This window comes from Dermacentor albipictus, chromosome 4 (genome assembly GCF_038994185.2).
Source record: "Dermacentor albipictus isolate Rhodes 1998 colony chromosome 4, USDA_Dalb.pri_finalv2, whole genome shotgun sequence".
NCBI classification, from domain to species: Eukaryota; Metazoa; Arthropoda; class Arachnida; order Ixodida; family Ixodidae; genus Dermacentor; species Dermacentor albipictus.
In genome coordinates, this window is record NC_091824.1 from 91,416,588 (window position 1) to 91,429,310 (window position 12,723).

The window sequence follows — 12,723 nt, forward strand, 5'->3', positions numbered from 1 at the left end:
CGACCTGCCGGCCACCCCTGTCACTACGCCAGTGCTCGCATGTACAATCCAATACACATGTGCGCGACATTTTCAGTGCCCACTAGGAGCCGCCGATGTTCCTGCCGTATGCGTCGACGAGCGCTGCCCAAACCGTTCCCGCTCAGGGTACAAGGCAGCAGACACGTGCGTAAACATCCTCTTGCGGTAGCTCAAGGACACTGCCTATAGCGCTATATCGATGTTTTGAGCGATGTCAGCTGCAATGAAGGAACTTTCCCCTTTGAGCGCTACATCACCAACGGATTACGCAAGCGCGAACGCGCTACCCGGACAGCACACGCTTGGTACGGAAGATAACCAACAACAACAACTGTAAAAAAAGAAAGCCTAAAGAAGAAACAGAAAGACAAAAAAGGACAGAAAGAGGGAAAGAAACTACGGCAGGTTTGCACGCTGTTGTCGCCAGCTATATGGTTACATTCTTGTTTCCTCAAACGAAATCCCCGTTTCCACACAGCGGCGCACAAAGCGCTAGTGACTACGTCAGAGTATACCTTTCTTTGCAATTTCTATTGCGTCGTTTTCCCGGTGCGCCGCGACACGATGACGTTGAACAAAGAAAAGGACGGACAGACCGCGAGAGCATCCGTCGCCACGATGGAGACTACCTCGTTAACAAGCCAAAGCCGCAAGAAAAAAAAAATTAAAAGAAAGAAAAAGATGGAGAGGCCTGTTTTGAAGAGGAAGTTCATTTCCAGCCTCCCATATATCGCCCGTCCCAAACACAGCGCACGGTGTGGATGTGCTTTGACGAACAACTCAACAAAGGCGAGAGCGGTTACAAAACGGGGTCACGGCATTAAAAGAAACCCCGGTATACAGATCAATGGACCCGCATCCACAATGAAGCACACACACTATATATATATATATATATATATATATATATATATATATGACGAGTTGAACGCGCATGCCCCGAAGCCCCTACACAGTGCTCGCATACGAACGAAGCCGCACCAATATCGTGCAGACTACCGAAGCGACGGCAATCACATGGCAATCCAGACACTGCCAGCTGGTCGCATAGAGGGAGCTTGGGCTGAACCACTAGAACATATATAACGGACGTCGCTCGGAGAGTCATGACCACAGTGAATGCACCCGGCTCGCCATCCAGATACGGCAAATTAGACGTCGACTGAGAACCTGGAAAAGGCTTCTTCAGATAAGTAGTTCGTAATGAATGTCCTGCGTATAAACTCTACGGAGATTTCCGGGAACGCGCCCAACGAACTTGGCGAGACGCAGCGATCGCCATAGATTGGTATTTCCGAGCTAAAATTGGCTCAACAATATAGCGCGAGTTCTCGATGAAATATTCGTGTGTGATGCTTCACTAGAACCAACGTTTCATGAAACGTCAACGATGGTTGACGTTACCACTCAGTAAAAACGTTGTACGCATCGTTTTTTACGAATAATTTATTGCAAGGTGCCGTCGGGGCACGTTGGTATTCCATGCGTAAGTAAGAATAGACTGCTTTTTGCACGATATATATTGCTTCGGCTGGTGGGCCAGCGCTTGTCAAAAGTCTTTTTCCAAGCGTTAAAGAAAGACCGCAGGACACGAGAGTGTGCCATGCCACCAGTCAAGCGGCAATTTTCGCGTGCTTTTGTTCAGGCTTGGAAAACACGTTTATGTACCACGTATAGGGCAGCAGAAAGGCGGATCAGGAATTTTGCATGGTGGCTTACAATATTTTATTGGCAATTTTGCTCTCATCAAAACATTTAAGAAGTTAATAACTAATCATGGAATTTGGCAAAATAAAGAAAAATGGACTTACTCCAAGCATTGACAAACATGACCTTGGTTTTATCCAGCTATACGTGGCACAGGATTCTTTTTTAGATTCTGGAACAAATCACATGGGACGCCATATATATATATATATCTACTCGACACCCAACCGACACTAATAAACGTTCCCGCCCACTGCTTGCTGGAGAGCGGTATCTCGTGTGGCCCACTATTAAAGGGAACGCTCCAAAGTGCAGCTCTCCCTCTACTGACACTCCTGCTACAGGTGCCGGCGGAAACTATACGTTAACGTGCTGCACATGGACGTAGAAAGCTGCCGCAGCGCCATCAACAGAACTCGTGCACCTGCTACCAAAAAAAAAAAAAAATCCGGCAATTTCAGAAACTTCTACAGAATTAGGCCATGCTCTTCGCCATAGTGGTCCCTTTAATAGTGACACTGCGCAAGCAACTGCAACGCCCCTGCGATACAGAGAAGCAGACGGCGGTTAAAGGAACGCTCGCTCCGTCAGCTTACTATTATGCTTCTTTTTCGCCCACGTGCCTTTTCGCCATAGTCCTTCACATAAATAGCGTACAACATGCTGCCTGGAGTAGTGCACCGCGTTAAATGTTAGGAAACCCGTGACTATTATTAGCAGCACGCGCCCTAGCTGTCCAAGGCGGCGATACGCACGGCCCATTAGTCTCATTCACGGGATTACCGGCTGCGCTCGTTTGCAAGCGCGATCTGGGCGGCTGCTGTCTGTGCAAACGCCGTTATGCAACGCAAACGGTTGATGAAACTTGCGCATGCGCGCAGACGAAGCGCCATTTTGGACGTGTAGCAGACGGCATTTATAGAAAGAAGCACTTTGGAAGCCGGTGCTAACAATACCTTCCTTCAGTGCGCGCAATACTATTATATATATATATATATATATATATATATATATATATATATATATATATACATATATATATATATATATATATATATATATATATATATATATATATATATATATATATATATATATATATATATATATATATATATATAATTTTTTCCTGCGATGTTAGCGGATAATAAATGAGGCAGTGAAGAAACACAAAATAAATGCGGTCTTCCGAGTTTAGCTCACAGACGAGGCGTTTACTAACTGCTTCCGTGATACGAGACGACCGCGTACGCAAACCGAGGGACATGCAACGGGGTTTCTATAAGCCATGGAGTGAGCCGCACCACTTCGCTCTCTGGAATGCGGCAAACAGGCGACGACACTATGGGCGGCCCGAAATCACATACACGGAAACAACGTTTGACACGCAGGCAATCAAGAAACGAGAACCAATGCATTGTCGAACTCCGCCCGCGCGCAGAATCGAGCTGGTATAATTGCAATGATGGCCGCACGCAAGTCCGCACACTGCAGGTTTCTCTCATGTATGCACGGTCAACAATTTAGCGGAACGCATACGTGCACATAGGCAGCTGAGCAACACGAAGCAGCTAATGTAGTCAGCGTGACAACACGCCAACATTTCCAACTGTATACACAAATCTCGTACGCCACAAAAATGCGAAGCCCAGGGCAAATGAAAATGAGGTGCCCGTCTGTTACCGTATGCAGTACAGGTTGTCGCCTGCAAGTGTTTTCGATTCCAATGCGCTTCATCCGAGGAGCTTTCAGCTCCTACATACATGTATGTATGACCCTCTGGTTTTTCTGATTGTAACTATATCACTTGTATTAACACAAGTTGTACCCGTAGCTCCCTCGCCATGAACATAACACCTATTTATGCCCGTACTAACACAATCTAGTACATTTTTTTTTCCACGTACAATAAAGCTTTGGAATTCTCTACCCGGTAACATTCGTTCACTATCACTAAAGTATTTTCTAGCTACCACTGGTAAGCACTTATCTAACATGTAAGGCCCTTCTTTCTGATCATTCATCTTTTTGTGCATGTGTTTTTAATGTGTAATGTACAGTAATGTATAATTTTCCCACTCCTGCTATAACCCTATATTGGGCTGCAGTATATGTAAATAAATAAATAAATAAAAGCGCAGTTTCGTATATCCCCATCCAGTCAAGCTTTCCTGGAAGTTTTCGTCATCCGGTGAGGAGGAGTAGTAGTAGATTTTAACGAATAGAAAGGAGGAGAGGTCGGCCTGGAAAGCGTGTCTCTAGCCTGCTACTCCTCATCCGATGAGTTTTCGCCGCCGCTATAGGATGCGCCCGCAGAACTTACGATGCGAATATGTTTGTTTCTCTTCTTTTCTCCACCTCACATAGAGCTCGAAACGCATACCTGTTTACAGAGCCGGCCCCCCCGTCGAATTCTATATGTTGCTTCTTTTTTCGACTGTCGAGCGCGGCCATGCAGAAAAAAAAAAGAAAAAACTCGCGGACGCTCTTTTGCCGCGTGAGCGAGCGAAAGCCGCGCATCATTTCCACCCACACTCCTTCGGGGAGAAGTAACCAGTTGGCGAATGCAAAGCGAGGCACGAAAAGGGGGAAATAGAACGGAAAGAAAAAAAAAAAAGAGCGCGGCATGACCCTGAAACGGTCGGCGTGCGGCGCTACCGCACACTCCGCTTATTGATATTCCGCGGAGCGCAGCCCCACCCAACTGCTCGCAATCACAAATGGAACGTAAGAAAAAGAAAAGAAAAGAAAGAAAGAAAGAAAGAAAGAAAGAAAGAAAGAAAGAAAGAAAGAAAGGGACGACAGCTCGCCGCCCCCTCGTCAGACGCACTCGGCCGCGCCGCTGGCGTCTTCTCGCCCGAAGTAGGGCAGCGGGGGCGTTTCGCGCATTTGCGTGGAAGAGGAGGCGCGGCAGAGGGGCCCGTCGTCCATTATGCAAAGTGCGACAGTCCACTAATCGGAATGGCAGAAGCACGCGCGCCTCTCTCTCTCTCTCTCTCTCTCTGCGAGTCCTTCTCCAGCAGCCTCTTGTGGCACGTCGCTCTGGCCCCGGCGCCAGCCTTTTAACTCCCCTCTTGTTTTCTACCCTTGACCCACCTGCTGAGCGCGCGCACTTTCACACCCCGAGTGGAGCCGAGCCTCTAACATATGCACCGCCGAACGCGTGCCGCACGTTGCATGGCTAAACAGGCGGCGCCGTAACGCAGGCGCGCCAGCGCGGGCGCAACTGCAGTGCGTCAGGCTTGCGCCCAGAGTATTGGCGGCGAGGAGTTACGGAGTCGCCCTCTATCGGAAGCGCCTCGCTGCCGTAGTATGAGGGATCACGTGGCACGCTCCTCATAGGTTTTGCTGTCAGCGCTCACTGAAAACACCACGCGCGAGCTCTCCCAGACATTTCTATAAGTACTTTCGAAACGAGAGAAGTTTCTTACTGTCTAAATAATAATCTTGGGCAAGCTGAAAGCACACAATCGTTTACAGCCGCTATCTCTTTACCGAATATACGTACAGTGAACGCCACTGCGCGCGGTCGCCGCGATGGAGTCTCCCGAACCGGCTTCTTGCGTGAAAGGTAGGTAAACGCTGAGAGCAAACTATGTGAAATATGTTGTTATAGTGTTTGTATAACTAAATGGAGCGTAATAGAATGAAGCCTCAATGCAGCGATCGCGCAGATTCGCAGCGACCGACTGCGCGTCTGCATACTTGTCCGCGCACTGTTTCGCTTTCTCCGCGCGCGCGTTTTCGCATAGTGCCATGAGCTTTAGGCCGCAGAATATGAGCATTTGACAGTATACAGGCAACCATTGTTGCGTGGGCGCTATCAGAGCTGTTCAAAAATAATTTCATTGTAGAGACTTCGACGCCTACGGGGACTGTGATGTGCCGTTGCGACGATGCAATATTTTTTTTTTCTTCTAAATTCTTTGATCTTTCAATACTATTTCTCGAGTTGCGTCGCACTGTATGTTTATCCGCGTTCTCAGCGTGCAATTTCCCGCTGCTCCTTTTTTGTAATCCAGTGCAATAATTCATAACACAAACATGACCATATGCCACGCTTTCTTTAAATGTGCTTCTTACCGCTGCCTTTCCACTCCACTGAACTTGCCAGTATCTATAGGATCGACAAGTTCATAGACCAAACCGTCATGACATTAGTCGGGCAGCGGACTCAGGCGAGCGTCACAGTGCGCGTTTCCAGAACATCGCAGACCGGGCGCCGTAACAGAAATATTCCTCGCGTCTGTGCTTGCTGGATACCCGAGTTGTAGCCGATGACTGCCGGTTTTAAGTTTTGCGAGCCAAGCTTCACACACCTTCTTGTCCTGCGGCTACGTGTGAATAAGGCCGACACCGGCCTCCGTTACGTGCGTCCGGCCCTGCGGCACCGAGCAGTAGCCTGCCATGTTGCGCGCCTTCAAAGGCAGCCACTACCTATTGTAGTGCTTTCAAGCGTTGTAAAGGAGACACTCGAAGCGGGAAAATTTTGCCACTAAATGAAAACCGCAGCGTACGAGGGAATTTAAACTCGTTTTCAGCTCGCTTCGGCGCGCCCGAAGCAGCCGACGCGGCCGCTATGTCCACGTGATCCCTCCTAGCACGTCACGCCGACGGTGGCGCCAGCTTTTCCAGTGGTGGAGCTCGAGGCCAATATACGCGTGGCTGCTGCGTAAAACGTGTGCGTGTGTGCGTACTTTTCTGTACGTACGCGTGGCGTCTGCGCGCGCATCAAATGATGGCAGCCGCGCTCCATAATGACGACGGCCAGCGCGCGAAACAACGACAACGCCGCACTTCCGAGGCGGCGTGAAATGTGCTTCTGTCCCTCGCCATCAGGCGGCGCGCCATTTCCGAGTCAGAGAGGCCCTCGGCCGGGCAATAGGATGTCCACGGCGGGCGAGGAGTTCATCAAACGAGCGAAAACGCGGAAGCACTCCAGGAAGTGAAAAAAAAACAGAAATTACCCACGTAGACAAAACAGCGCGCGGAGTTTTGCAGAAAGGAGCACCGGATGTGTTTCGTCGCGCGGTGTTTATATTTATCTATATATATTACCCCGTCACAGCTAGCAAACGCGGTGACCCTATCTATCGTGCGCTGGATGTTGTCAGTGCGCGGCAGGTCCTTGATGCGGCCATAAATCGGCGATTCGGGTCGCCCTCTAAATGTCACTGGGAAGGAGGCTCTCGTTACAACGACTTTCAGTAAAAGTGCATCGAAACAGGGAGTCCACGTAAGCCTTAGCGTCGTCGGCCACGAGAGCACAAACAACGAAGCCGCTATCGTTCGAGGCCTTTCTCGCAGATGGCGGAGCTGGTCATCGGCAGCGTACAAATTTCTTTCTTCTCCACCATAGACGTTCACTCACTCTCGTCGACGCTTCATTTGTGCCGGACAATAACGTTCAGGATATATAGAAGGACACGCTGTCATATCGTCAGCACAAAGTCACCACAATATGGCTGGCGAAGCACGGGGAAACGAGAGCGAAGAAAGGCACAGGCGGAAAAAAAAAATTAAATTATGGGGTTTTACGTGCCAAAACCCCTTTCTGATTATGAGGCACGCCGTAGTGGAGGACTCCGGAAATTTCGACCACCTGGGGTTCTTTAACGTGCACCTAAATCTAAGTACACGGGTGTTTTCGCATTTCGCCCCCATCGAAATGCGGCCGCCGTGGCCGGGATTCGATCCCGCGACCTCGTACTCAGCAGCCCAACACCGTAGCCACTGAGCAACCACGGCGGGTTGAGATTAACCGTGGTCGCACCCCGTTGGCTATCCTACACGTGGGCAAGAGAAAAGTGGAAAGGAAAGACGAGGAGTCAGGCTCATTCAAGGCTGGCAGCGCAGTCGTTTCTTAAATAAACCCAACAAGGGCTCTAGACAACGCTTTCTGCGAGGGCGACGCTCGAGTCCAGGATCCCAACGTATTTTAGGTCAGGTAGGGTGACACGACACTCGAAAACGCCCAGGCAGACAGGCTAGGTGATCCCATATCGAGTTCGACACGAAGAACTTAAGCGCACACGAAAGGCGGCTTGCGCGGCGAGCCTGCGTAGCCCGCACTTGCGTCACTGAAAGTCCCGCCTCCTCCATCCCCCCCCCCCCTTTCAGACCCGCAGCAATCGAACGACGAGCTCGGGCGCGCGCCAATCGACAAGTCCGTGGGACACGTCGCACGACAGCATGACCTCGCCCGCTCTTCTTTCCCGCGTTGCGGACATACAAACGGGCGGGCCGGCAAGCCAGAACGGCAGAGAGTAAAGCAAAAGACAAAACGACGGAGGCAGAAAACAACAAAGTGAGAGAAGCAGCAGGTTAAGCCCTCTTTTATTTTTTCTCTCCCCTCGCGCACGCACGCACACGTACATGTGGCGGAGGCCGCGCCGAACGACCTTCAAATTTAGCGTAAGGCCTCGGCGAGTCTGTTTCTCTTTCTCTCTCCTCCCCCTTTCTGCACTCCCGTATGCAGGGCGGCGAGCCCGGCGAAGCTTTCACGAGCAAGTCTCTCGGGGCGTGTCCCGAGGTCCAGTCGATATATACTTGCGCCCTGCGCCCTCCTCTGTCCGCCGGTTTCTGCGACAGCTGGGGCTGAGCAGAGCGCGCGGAGATTGGAGGAAGGGGAAGACGAGAACGGGAAAATAACGGGACGATGACAGCGATTTTCGGGCGGACACACACACACACACACACACACACACACACACACACACACACACACACACACACACACACACACACACACACACACATTCGGTGATTTGATTCATTGACAACCACGGCCTTTCCCCGACACGTCTCCTTTTTTTGCTTCTTGTTCGTCCTGGTATATGCCCACGCCCACGCATTCAAAGGGACGGCATAATCGCCGGCTGCTGCATGTTGCATAGTATGTACGTTTGTGCCAGGCGAACTGGAATATAAGGGAATGGCGTGCGAATAAACAGAAGGGAACGTGTGTCGAGACTGTGCGACAGTGCTATACAGCGGAAACAGAGGAGAATGCATCAGGCCACACAAAAGGACCCGAAACTTATTCAGTAGGGACGACGATGCGACAGGGCCAGGGTTACACAGCGCCACTCCCGTCACTCTTTATACCGAGAGGCCGGGACATCGTGAGGAGAAACAAGTGTATGACTCAGAAAGATGAGAGACTGCAGTGAACGATGCAGCGCGGTTCGGAAAAAAGCGCCCGCAGTAACAAACAAACAAAAACAAGCCGATTGGGGCGGCGGTATACGTGGCTAAATGAGGTCTCTTTGCAACACGAGAACCGAATTCGGGAAAGAAATAAGGCCACTGCTTCGGTAAGCTGTTGGCTGCCGTCGGAACGTCCTCGACTCGAGGCCAACACACAGGGTTCCCCCCCCCCCCCCCCCCTGTTCGCAGCGGAGTGTGTGGCGAGGTTACTTAAAGGGGTGAAAAGAGAAAAGAAATGGGTGAGAACAAAAGAAAAGTCAGGCGTCACAACTGGCAGCACTTCAAGGTTCCAGCGTCCCGAAGGTGCGAACAAGACTATACACCAATCTGCGCTTTGCGGACAGACAGCAGTAGCAACGGCTGATGAGTACAGCTACATCACATAGCTACATACGCGACCTCTCTGTTATCCATGTGCACGCGTTCGGCGAAAGCTCTTGCAGCCGCGATGGCCGAGATAACAGCAGCTCTTACGAAAGAGCGGCGCCGTTCGGAGGCTCTCGACAGGCCGAGGTCACTACTTTATCCATGCCTATGGAGAGAGAGAGAGACAGAGAGAGAGAGAGAGAGACTGCCGCTCCCTGGCGCGTCCCGTAAATGCTAGCTTCATAAGGACGTTCTAGACACGTGCTGTTCCGACCGCGAGTTTCTGTTTTGAGAGAGAGAGAGAGAGTCGCACGCCTTCAAGAGCGCCGCACAGTTAATCGACGCATGGCGCTAGCTGTCTGCAAGCTTGGTATGGTGAGCCATCTCTGTAACTCTGTAATTCCATGTACTCCCTTCTTATCTCGCTCCACACTTCCATTCCTCCCCTGATAACCTAACATATAAACCGAACAGGTCTCTGCGTTACCTTTTAATCCAGCCAACATCTCCATCTAATTTCTGTTACCTGATTTCGCGTTTTTCTTTTACGTTTGAATTTATTCATACACAGAACAAATGCATCAATCTAGTTACCCGCGATACGTTCCTGCAGCAAGAGCGACCAACTCCCTCTCCGCTCGCCGCTCGGTCATGTCACAAGTGCGCATCCACATCCGACCGGGCACAGCTGTGCAAAAACGGAGCTCGCCGAGGAGGGAACAGCGGCGCGCGTGTGACGCACATAGCCAGGGTACCGCACATAGCCACGGTACCGTCAACCAAACACTATACACAACGAACCGGTGCCCGGCACCTTAAAGCGCAGACACTCGGGGTGCCTAAGGTTATCTAGGGACCTTAAGGGTCCCTCCATAGAGTTTCCTACAAAATTACGAGAGGGAACTCTGGCGCTGCAGTCGTTGTCCTACCATGGGAATGATGGGAAGTACATGGATTTGTCTGATCTTCATGCTTATGGATTCAGACGTTCTTATGGCTTTGTATATTAAGCTGTATAAATCTTATTGTCGTATATTTCAGCACAATCTATATTCTTCGAAGTGCAGAAGACGCCGGGAACGCGTACAATTGCTATTAATTGCTACGATTGAGCTTGCTATGTGCCCAAATCGAAACGGCCAAGCGTCTCAAAGCACTGGCATGCCCGCGATAAGTTCATAAGTGCGTTTCATTCGCTTGTCGATACATGCACCCGTGGCTTAATGGTTTCAATATCAGGCTTCTGTACTAGTGTCCCTGTGTTCGAATCCTGCCGTCGGGCAATTTTAATGATGTTTATTTAATTATTTATTACGCAATAAACTGTTGAAAATGACGAGTTTACATAGTCACAAAGCCGTTTGAAGCCAAAAAGACGAAAATTAGGCAAATCCAAACCCATAATTCCCATGCTAGGACAACCGCTCCCATTGTAGCTCACGTAGATACTAGCGCCAGAGTTCCCTCTAGTATTTTGTAGGAAACTCTATGGGTCCCTCGACGCCAGCGCCGCAGAGACGCTATAGAAAGACACGGTACGACACATGCAGAGCCCGCTGTAGGAACCTGCTGGAACAACCTGGTGGAACCTGTCAGCAATTTCTGGGTGCCATTACTGATACGACAGGTCGTATACAGTGAGTCGGATCGCACGCAGAATCGTGCTTAGTGAAAACCGCTTTACATTCCTCCGAACGTGGAAAGCCTCGGCGCTTTTGCCTCACGTTGCTCTTAGGAGATAAACAAAGCCCGGAAGTTGAGGAAAATAAAACAAACAATTTGGAGGACGCTTAAGCTTCGCCTTTAAGAGCGGAACGCGATAGCATTCAAAGATTTCCGACTGCATCTCGCGCTTCCCAGCAGCTGCAGCTTATGTAACCTGAAGTCCCAATATATATAAGAAGAAAAAATATAACCAGAAACGCTCGGCGAAATTCGCAAATTTCTCATCGCATACCTTTCGAATTAGGCAGCACGACCCCCACACACGCCACGATCGGGTGCAGAACTTACTTCAGGCGACTTACACGCGAAGCTTTATAGCCGCATACGCCGAGCCTGGAACATCCAGCCCGAGGCTTTATGTAGTATGCTCTCTCACACGCAAATGGATCCGCACGAATGGACCTATATCCATTCCGCACGGATCCGCACGAATGGACCTTCCCAGCAGCTGCAGCTTATGTAACCTGAAGTCCCAATATATATATATATATATATATATATATATATATATATATATATATATATATGTATATATATATATATATATATATATATATATATATATAATTGCGTTTCTCAAAGCAGTAAGTGTAGGGACATTAATGTAACCGTAAGGTTTACTGGGAAACGCTGGCGGCGAACGCTATATGCACGAAGGCGAACTTTCTGGTAGACAAGCGGACTCTTGCGCGGGCCATCTTCCGTTATTCTTTCGCACGTTTAATGCTTCAGTCTGAGAAATTTAAACATAAAAGGCATGCGCTGTCGGTGTTTTGTTTCATGACATTTGTTTGCAGGCTGTCATTGTCAAAATACCGAGGAGCAACATTGTAAACAATGTAAAGACAAGGTACGAGCAACTTTAGTGGTAGAAATATACACGGCAATTTTCGCTCGCAGGACGTCCGACGCTGACACCTTATTTCTGCGGCAGGGGGCCCTTAACGATCAAGGCAGAAAGCTGGGCTAGTTGGTGTGTCATCATCATTCAAAAGACTAGCGCAAAATAGCAGGGACAAAGACAGAGAAGACGAGAGGACGAGCGCTAATTGAGCAGCTCAACGGTTAAAAGAGATGAGTGGGGGGGGGGGGGGGGGGGGGTCGCGCTGCCAACAACCGCGTCGATACGACACGCGTTGGCGATGCATCGCTGGCTAGACGCATTGTACACAAAGATAGCAGCGATTCCTTGAAAGGGAGCAGAAGCTTGCGCTGGTAGCGGACGCGCAAAACCCGATATAGGCTTTTCGAGGACGGCACGGCGTGCCAGAGATAAACCTTTTCGCGCCGCGTCGGTTTCAGCGATGCGGTCATAACATTCAGAGCGTATAGATAAGCGTTCGGCATTGAGAGATGCAGTCGCAATCTGCTGCCTGCCCACCGCAACTCCGACGAGGTCAAGAGAGGACGCGCATAGTTGAGCATGGTGGCAAAGGTCGGTTTCGTACAGACAGAGAGAAAACAAGAACACGTACAGCAAGCGTTCACTTGCGAGAATTATGCTGTAAGGTCGTTGCGTAATGATGCGTTGGAACCTGAGATATGCGTGCGATAAAAATATACATAATAAAGCAGCTCTATATTGCGGGCAGTGTTATCGTGGCCTCACGCGCAGATCGAACTATCTGAAAACAAGAACATCTCTCTTGCTGCACCTCATACGCTACCGCAGCTGTCGAAGGCAGTGTCGATAAA

At 49.8% G+C, this 12,723-nt stretch overlaps 2 protein-coding genes across 5 annotated transcripts in view; one reads left to right on the forward strand and one right to left on the reverse strand.

Moving 5' to 3' along the window:
- Positions 1-12,723, reverse strand: part of Wdr37 (WD repeat domain 37) — a 184,667-nt gene that overhangs the window by 99,471 nt on the left and 72,473 nt on the right. The window lies entirely within an intron of this gene.
- The window catches only part of LOC135897576 (uncharacterized), an 84,575-nt gene that overhangs the window by 644 nt on the left and 71,208 nt on the right, over positions 1-12,723 (forward strand). The gene's annotated exons all lie outside the window — the stretch shown is intronic.